The sequence below is a fragment of the Nicotiana tomentosiformis genome, chromosome 2 (assembly GCF_000390325.3).
Source record: "Nicotiana tomentosiformis chromosome 2, ASM39032v3, whole genome shotgun sequence".
NCBI lineage: Eukaryota > Viridiplantae > Streptophyta > Magnoliopsida > Solanales > Solanaceae > Nicotiana > Nicotiana tomentosiformis.
Window position 1 is genome coordinate 188,474,073 of NC_090813.1, and position 10,009 is coordinate 188,484,081.

At 41.9% G+C, this 10,009-nt stretch overlaps 1 non-coding gene across 1 annotated transcript; it reads left to right on the forward strand.

The window, feature by feature from the left end:
• Positions 1–422: 422 nt before the first annotated feature.
• LOC117277063 (small nucleolar RNA R71) lies at positions 423–527 on the forward strand. The gene has a single exon (XR_004507342.1). It is a non-coding gene; the product is annotated as a small nucleolar RNA R71 (small nucleolar RNA).
• Positions 528–10,009: the final 9,482 nt, after the last annotated feature.

Here is a 10,009-nt window from a genome sequence, read left to right on the forward strand (position 1 = left end):
GAACTCCATGAAACACCGGTGAACTCCATGACCCATGGCATTAAAATTGTAGTTTCCCACAGCATTCACTTCCTCAGTTGAGGCTTGACACTCGTGAGTAGGGTGTCCTCTTCCACATATATCACAAGCTGCGTGAGGAGCTTTGTATCGAGGCTAAGGCCAGCTTCCTTATCTCTTTGGCAATAACATCAAGTTGTACCTGCACAGATGTGTTAGCATCAACCTGGTGAACACTTGTTGATCTTCTTCTTTACGCACTCTCAGAGGGCCACTGATTTGCATCTTTAGATAACTCATGTAGAATGGTGACTATCTCCTCTGGAGTCTTCTTCATCAACGGGCCTCCAGCTGCATTGCTCAATGTTTTACCTGAGGCCAGAGTCAATCTATCCCAAAAGTCCTGGAGTTGCATCCAGAGTTCAATTTCACTGTGTTGACACTTTCTAACAATTTCCTTAACCTCTCCAAGCTTCAAAAATAGTTTCATTCTCTTTCTGGCAGAAGTTATGGATTTCTCTTCTAAAATTGCCCGTTTTAGCCGAGGAGAAATATATATCAAGGAATTTTCTAGTCATCTCCTACCAAGTTCTAATTGATCCCGTGGGCAAGCTCCGAAGCCACTGCTTTGCATCATCTTTAAGAGAAAATGGGAATGCCCTTAGATACACTGCATCTTGTGACATACCATTGTATTTAAAGGTGTTCATAATCTCCTCGAAGTCCATTAGATGTGTGTTTGGATCTTCATTTGGCTTCCCTATGAAGACACAACAATTCTGAAAGGTTTGGTAAACCTTGATTGTAGACCGGTCTAGCATAATCGCCAAGTGGTCTCCCAAGAATGGGAGCTATATCTATGAATTGGTCTGCACCTAAAGGTTGATTTTGAGCAATTCTATGACCCCTCTCTTCTTCGTAGATAATTTGTGCATCTATAATAGCTGTTTCTTATGCATCCCGTGCAGCTTGTTCTCGTCGTTGTGATGCTTCTCTTGCAGCCAAATTTACATTATCATCACCGATTCCAGCCATATCTTTGGTTGAGGATTGCCCAACCTTTCCTGATGTCTCGATGAGATTTCTTTCCTTCTTTAGCTGTCACAATTATTTTTCAATTTCTGGCTCGTATGGTAGCACTTCCTTCGCAGAAGTTCGAGTCATGCACCAATCTAACCTGTAACCTGCGCACAGTCAAAGAACACCAAATGTAAAAAGAGAAAAATAAAATAAAAATAAAAGAAAAAAATCTTGAATTAGCATTACAAACTATTTCAAACACTATTGATTGCCAATCCCCGGCAACGACGCTAAAATTTAACGAGCACAAAACACACACTTAATTATGCTCGCTAGTCGAATATAGTATAATATAATATAATATCCACAGGGATTGGAGTTAAATAGTATTATCGTAGTTTGTAGCTAGATTGCTATCCAAGATGATCAACAATTTAGATTTATGTGATTCATACTAAAATTAACTAAGAATCTAGAGCTAATTGACTAATGACAATCGAAGCAAAGACTAAGAAAAGGAAGATATCAATAAGAGAAAATAGGGGTGGATTGGATACGTGCAAGATAATTTTTTGGGATTTAACTCTAGATAATTCACTTCTAAATATATCACATGTTATGCCTCTCTCGATAACATGAACAAGTGAATATAGATGCAACAGTTAACTCATCCAAAATGATTCAATACATAAAACTAGAGTTATAATCCGCAAACAGATATCAATACACCAAATCCATCAAACCCTAACGAGAACTACTCCATAGATATGGAGTAATTCATCACAAATTTGTTTAAAGTAAAGGAAAACATAAAACGATCCAAACTCGGGTCTTTGAGTGAGGATTGAATGATGAACTCATTGTGCCTTTTGTTCTCCCTCTCCTCCTTAGCCTCCTTCGGTCTCCAATATGTCAAAAATCCCAAAAATAACGTTTTCCATGTATTTATACCAAGTAGGGTCGGGCCCAAATAAAATCACCTTTTCCTACGCGAAATAGGATAATTACTCTGTAAAATTAGCACAGGCGTGCCGCATGGGGTGACGCGCCATGTGGGGCATTAGTGGAGAAATCTAGAGAGTTGAAATATGTTAGGCAGCAGGAAAATACCCACGCGCGGCGCCCCACGCACCGCGGATGTGGGGATTTCTCAGAGTACAGATTGTTTCGTGCGTTGATATCCAGATGTGATTTTCGACCCCTGAACGTGATCCCAGCTTAATCCCTTGGCTTTTACTAAAACTTCAAAGCTCCGAATAGCTCAAATTCATTATGTAATATCTACATAGCTCGAAATCACTCCTACAAGGCGTAAAACACAAAATTAGGGCAAAACACTAACGATTAAAGCTCAAAACTAATAAAGTGCAGTAAATTGGAGTGCAATAAGCAACTAAAACACGAGATTATAGCCTACCATCAATCGTATGGCCCAGCAGAGTTGAAGGAGTTAAAGGATCAGTTGCAAGAGTTGCTTGATAAGGGCTTTATTCAGCTCAGTGTGTCACCTTGGGGTGCTCTGGTATTGTTTGTAAAGAAGGCATATGGTTATATGTGTATGTGGATTGATTATCGATAGTTGAACAAGGTTACGGTGAAAAACATGTATCCATTGCCAAACATGGATGACCTATTTGATCAGTTACAGGATGCCAGAGTGTTCTCAAAGATTGATTTGCGGTCAGGCTATCATTAGTTGAAGATTTGGGAGTCCGATATTTTGAAGACTACCTTCAGGACTTGGAATGGTCATTACAAGTTCCTTGTGATGTCATTTGGGTTGACAAACACCCCAACAACATTCATGCACTTGATAAACAGTGTATTCCGGCCCTATCTTGACTCGTTCATCATTGTATTTATTGACGACATCTTGGTGTACTCCCGGAGCCGGGAGGATAATGAGCAGCACCTGAGGACTGTGCTCCAGACCTTGATAGAAAAGAAGTTGTAGGCTAAATTCTTAAAGTGTGAATTCTGGCTTGATTCAGTGGCATGTTTGGGACATGTAGTGTCGAGTGAGGGGGTCAAGGTAGATCCGAAGAAGATTGAAGCAGTGCAGAGTTGGCCCAGACCATCTTGAACTATTGAGATCTAGCGTTTTCTTGGTTTGGTAGGGTATTACCGTCGATTCGTAGGGGGTTTCTCATCTATTACTGCACCTATGACCAGAACCTATGACCAGATTGACCCGGAACGGTGCTCCGTTTAGGTAGACCGATGAGTGTTAGGATAGCTTTCAAAAGCTCAAGACTGCTTAGACTACAACCCTAGTGCTGGTGTTGCCTATGGGTTTGGGGTCTTACATTGTGTACTCTGATGTGTCACGTGTTGGCCTTGGTGTGGTGTTGATGCAAGACGGTAGGGTGATTGCCTACGCGTCTAGACAGCTGAAGGTACATGACAAGAATTATCATGTCCACGACCTTGATTTAGCAGCTATTATTCATGCCTTGATGATTTGGCAACACTATTTGTACGGTGTCCCTTGTGAGGTCTATACCGACCACCAGAGTCTACAACATCTGTTCAAATAGAAGGATCTTAACTTGCGTCAGCAGAGATGGTTAGAGTTTCTTAAGGACTATGGTATCACCATTCTATATTATCCCGGGAAAGCCAATGTGGTGGCCGATGCCTTGAGTTGTAAGGCGGAGAGCTTGGGCAGTTTAGCATATCTTACGGTAGCGGAGAGGCCATTAGCATTAGATGTTCAGGCCTTGGCCAACCAGTTTGTTACATTGGATGTTTTGGAGCCGAGTTAAGTTTTGTCTTGTGTGGTTTCTCGGTCTTCTATTTATGATCATATCAGAGAACATCAGTATGATGACCCCCATTTACTTTACCTCAAGGACACAGTTCAGCAAGGTGATGCCAAGGAGGTCACTATTGGGGATGACGGTGTATTACGGATGCAGGGCAGGCTATGTGTGCCCAATGTAGACGGTTTGCGTGAGTTGATTCTTTAAGAGGCCCACAGTTCGCGGTACTCCATTTATTCGGGTGCCTCCAAGATATATCAGGACTTGAGGTAGCACTATTGGTGGAGGAGAATGAAGAAAGACATAAAGGAGTATGTAGCTCAGTGCCTAAATTGTCAGCATGTGAAGGCCAGGTAGATTGCTTTAGAGGCTATAGATTCGAGAGTGGAAATGGGAGTGGGTTATTATGGATTTTTCGTTAGGCTCCCACGGACTCAGAAGAAGTTCGATGCAGTATGGGTGATTGTGGATAGGTTGACCAAGTCGGCTCATTTCATTCCAGTGGTGACTACTTATTCTTCAGAGTAGCTGGCTCGAGTTTATATTTACGAGATTGTCCGACTTCACGGCGTGCCAGTATCAATCATCTCTAACCGGGGTATGCAGTTTACATCGCGATTCTAGAAGGTCGTACAGCGAGAGTTAGGCATACGGGTTGAATTGAGCACAACATTCCACCCTCAGACGGACAAACAGTCCGATCTCACTATTAAGAGATTTGAGGATATGCTTCGTGCATGTGTGATAGAGTTTGGGGGTTCTTGGGATCAATTCTTGCCCCTTGCGAAGTTTGCCTACAACAACAGTTATCAATTGAGCATTCAGATGACACCGTACGAGACTTTGTATGGTAGGCGGTGCCGGTCTCTGATGGGTTGGTTTGAGCCATATGAAACTAGACTATTTGGTACGGACTTGGTTCATGATGCTTTGGAAAAGGTTAAATTGATTCAGGATCGACTTCCGACAGCAAAGTCCATACAGAAGAACTATGTGGATCGAAAGGTTCACGACATTGCATTCATGGTTGGGGAGCGGGTCTTGCTCCAGGTTTCGCCCATAAAGAGTGTTATGAAGTTCGGGAAGAAGGTCAAGTTGAGCCCTAGGTATATCAGACCTTTTGATATTCTTGAGAGGATTGGAGAGATGACCTACAAACTTGCACTGCCATCTAGTCTAGCTGCAGTTCATCAAGTATTCCATATTTCTATGCTCTGGAAGTATCAGGGTGATCTGTCTCATGTGTTAGACTTCAGCTCAGTCCAGTAGGACAAGGATTTGTATTATATTGAGGAGCCGGTGGTCATTTTGGACATGCATGTCCGAAAGTTGAGGTCGAAGAACATTACTGCAGTGAAGGTTCAGTGGAGGGGTCAATCAGTCAAGGAGGCGACTTGGGAAACCGAGCATGATATGCATAGTTGTTATCCTCATCCTTTCACTACTTCAGGTATGTCTCTATACTCGCTCAAGGACGAACGTTTATTTTAAGAGGTGGATGATGTAACGACCCGGACAATCATTTTGAGTATTATAGCCCTAATCCCCTTTTTATTGACTCCTCTATGTTGTATTCTGGTTATGTGACTTGTCGGAGATGTTAGGTTTTGGTTTCAGGTGAGTTTCAGAGTGAAATGGGACACATAGTCCCTAAGTTGGAGATTTAAGTTTAAAGTGTTGGCCATAGTTTGACTTTTGTGTAGACGACTCCGGAATGGAGTTTTGACAGTTCCAATAGCTCCGTATGGCAATTTTGGTCTTAAGAGCTTGTTCGAATGTTGATTTTGAGGTCCGTAAGTCATTTTGGTGTGAATTGGCGAACCTTTGAAAGTTGAAGGTTGGAAAGTTTGATCGGGAGTTGACTTTATTGATATCGGGATTGGATTCCGATTTCGGAAATTGGAATAGGTCAGTCATATCATTTATGACTTGTATGTAAAATTTGAAGTCAATCGGAGTTGATTTGGTATGAATCGGCATTAGTTTTGGATTTCGAAAGTTCAAAGTTTCTATAGGCTTGAAGTGGGTTGTGATTCATCGAATCGATGTTGTTTCATGTGATTTTTGGCATCGAGTAGGTCCGTTATATATTTTGGAACTTGTTGGTATATTTGGTTGAGGTCTCGGGGGCCTCAGGTAGATTTCGGATGGCTAACAGATCAATTTTGGACCTTAAGCATTGTTGAAGCACTGTTGCTTCTAGTGTGATCGCACCTGCAATGGCTGTGGCCACAAGAGCGTAGGTGCGGTAGTGAGTGGGGGATCCTGGGATCGCAGAAGCGAGAAGCTCTCCGCAGAAGCGAAGTCGGTTCTGCGATGGAAGGAAGCGTAGGAGCGGGCATTGGTCGCAGGTGCGGTATTTCCTCTGTATGCGTGCGTGGGCAGATGCGGGTGTTTTCCCATTGAAGCGGAGGGGCTGGTTTGAGTGGCATGCACAGGTGCGCTTCATTTTTCCACAGGAGCGGTTCCGCAGAAGCGGACCTCTTGGTCGCATGAGCGGAATCGCTGGGCAGAAATAGGGATTTTTCGAGGGTTTGATCTCATTTTCATTTTTGGACCTAGAGAGTTTGGTTTGTGGCAATATTTTGAGAGTTTTTCAAGGAAATAATTTGGGTAAGTGATTCTAACTCGGTTGTGGCTATATTACACCAATCCATTGTTATTTTCATCATTCAATTAGTGATTTGAGTTTGAAATTTAGGGAAAATTATGAAAACTTCTTAGGTTAATATTTGGTGATTTGAAAGGCGATTTGAGGTCGGATTTGTGTAATTGCTGTATGGTTGGACTCGTTTTCGAATGAGTGTTCGGATTTTGTAATTTTGGTCGGGTTCCGAGAAGCAAGCCCGGGTTGACTCTTTGAGTTGACTTTTTATTTCTTTGCAAAGATCAAAACTTTATTATTTGAAATAGTTTCCTATAGTTTATATTTATGGTATGAAGTTGTTTTGGCTAGATTCGAGCTGTTCGGAGTTGGATAATCGAGGGAAAGGCTTACTAGTGGATTGAGTTAGCGTGTTTAAAGGTAAGTGTCTTGTCTAACTTTGTGTGGGGAAATTACCCCTTAGAATTTGTGTTGGTTTGTGATAATTGTGATATATGAAAGGCATGTACGCAAGGTGATGAGTGTGTACATGGGCTAAGTGTGGAAATTTACCGGTTTTAGCTATGTAGATTCCTTTCATGCCTTAATTGAGTTACCTTAACATGTTATATTCATCATCATTAGTCTATCTTCACATGCTCTACTTGTCTTATCTCTTATTTGTTAATTGACTTTATATGTTTAGTTGAGGTATTGTTCCTCTATTCCTTATTTATTATTTAGCCGTTGAGTTCTTTACTTGAAATTGTTATTTTTGGAATATCTTGTCGTTGAAATTGGTATTGAGTTATAAAGGCCGTGATTTACATTGAGGAAAAGTTGTAAAGTGGTTAAATACTATTCTTGTTGAGTTACTCACTTCCGGTTGTAATTGTTGATACTCTTGTGCATATTATGGTTGAGCCATGGTCTACTTGTTGTGAAAACACTATTGTTGTTGGTTTCTTGGCAAGTTGTGATATTGGGCACCGAAGGTGCAATTTGTGATTCGTTGTGATATTGATAAGCATGCGGTGGTATAAGGTTTTGGGATTGAAACGCATGAGGTGTGAGAAGGTGGGCTTGATACGCGTGTTTCTAGTAGGGGTACTATTTGAAGCCACGCAATGTGATAATGTGGGCTAAAATGCGGGAAATTATTTCGGAAAAATGATTTTCAAAACTAAATGCAAGGCTCCCGCGGTGATATAAGAAAAGATTGTGAATTGATTTGTGATTTGAGACTGCGAGGCGATATCTCGGTAGTGATTCTTGTCGGTACTCCTCTATTACTTCACTTGAGTTTTGATTGCTTTGTTTCCTTGGCATAACATTCCTTGTTTTTCTTCTGTGATGCATTATTTTCCTTAGTTCAGTGTAGTCAATCTTGGTATATCTCTTACTTGTTTCATTTTCATTGTTACTATTATTACACTTTTAAATTACTCGTTCAGTTTCTTTTTTATTCCAGTAAGGCCTTGACCTTACCTCATCACTACTCTACCGAGGTTAGGCTTAGCACTTACTGGTACCGTTGTGGTGTACTCATGCTACACTCCTGCACATTGTTTTGTGCAGATCCATGTACCTCCTACCAATATAGGCACTAGTGAGGCAAGCTCAGTTCGGAGACTTCAGGGTATACATGCTGGCATCCGCAGGCTTCGGAGTCCCCCTCTATCTAGTCTATTTTATTTATCCTTTTATAGACACTGATGTATAGGGATGTTCAGTACCATCTTATAAAGCATGTGACTTGTATTCGCTGGGTTTTGGGAAGTAGTATATGCTGAGTTGTGGAGTTTTCTTTATAATAGTTGTTGAGTAGTTGAGAGTTATTCGTTACTTTAGTTATTTTCCGCATGTATGTTAGGATTAACTAGTCTTATAGATTAGGTACCATCACGACATCCTACAGAGGGAAATTGGGGTCGTGACACCCAACCTCACGTTACCGGGAAAATCGACTGGGACTCGGAAGCTAGAATTGGCATCTTCCACTACATTATACTCCCCTAGAGTGTTGAGGCGCCATATTCGGTTGGTGAAACTAGCTCAAAAGATTGAGCATTCTGTTGAGCTGATGAAGGTCGTCGTCTTCTACATAGAGAAACCCCTTCATCACTGGCTTCTCCATCATCATCGATCACCATAGTGTCTATGGCCGACTCGGGCGTGACGCTCATCACCACAACATCCGAGGATGGCTCGGGTGCTGCACTCTTTGCTTTTTTATGTTTTTCTCCGGCCGCAGAGGAGCGTCATCATTTTTGTTGCTTGGTCTCCGGCCGGAGACTCTGAGAAGAAGCACTTGCACCGGATGCAGTACTGACTACATCCGTTTGGGCAAAGACCTCATGAAATAACCTTGCCACATCTGAGGGATCAGCCAAAACGTCCTCCTCGGGGATGACATTTGAGCCCTGGGGTAGACCTGAATTCAATAGAAGAGAAGGGTTAAACAATTTTCTTGTACGAAAGGTAAAAATACGATGAGTTTGGCCTACCATGATTTTTGGCCTTCCACCCATATTTAAGGCCCAGTTCTTTCCACGTGCAGGTCTCGGGCATAGTGACATCCAATATCTTTTGGACCCACTGGTCCAAGCCTTCAACCCTCAGTGGTGTGCACCAAATTGCTGGAATAAGTGAAAGAAGAGGGATCAACAACAACATGAGGTAATTTTTAACTAGAAGAAAAGACAAATAGTGAACTTACGAGTACGGTTCCACAATTCCAGAAAAGATGGAGTCGTGGCCGAAATAATGTCCCTAGTGGAAACTACAATGAACCGTTCCATCCACCCATGGTCATTGTCATCATCCATGATGGTTAGCAGAGCATAGTGGCAACGTTTGCTGAAATTTATCATTCCGATGCAGAAAATTTGGGGGAATAAAGGTTCATTAATCGAGCCAGGGTTAGCCCCTCTCCTATCTCCTAGCATAGACGCCGAAGACAAGTAATTGTCCTCCACACATAAGGACTTACTTATGCCAGACATACCTGATAACGGATGCAGAACTCCGCGATAACGGAGTCAAGCTCCTCGCTCAAAGAGAACGGCCCCAAAGTGAAAGGATACATATAAAAATACGTGAAACCCTTCTTGGGTATGGTTATCTGCTCTGCCAGGTCAGGTGCGATGATGTTTAAATCATGGCAATGATAGTCTTCCTTCACAGTAGGAATGCTGGAAGGACGGATGGAAGAAGGATACATACCAACAACCCACGTGCGAGGGTTAGCGGAAGGATATTTCTCTTCGAAGTCCTTAGTTGTTACACGACTTCTTGGAATAATGGTGCTCACCATAGGAGGAGCAACATCATCAACTTTACCTTTGTTCTTTGCGGAACTAAGGTTTCTTGAAATATAAGCCATTGTTATCAGAAGGGAGAAAAGGGTTTTCACTGACAAAGAAGGTTAGAGAAAGTTGAAGACAAATATGAGTTAAGTAAAGAGAGTTTGAGAAAGTTTGGAAAATTATGAAGTGTAAATGAAGAAGTTTGATGCGTATAAGTAAAGGAATAAACGGCTAAAATTGTGGCCATAATTACCTCAATAACGGGCAAAAATAGTGCTAAATCATGGGATGACGCGTGTTTGGAGCATTAAATGTGGAGAGAGGCGCATCTAATCAAC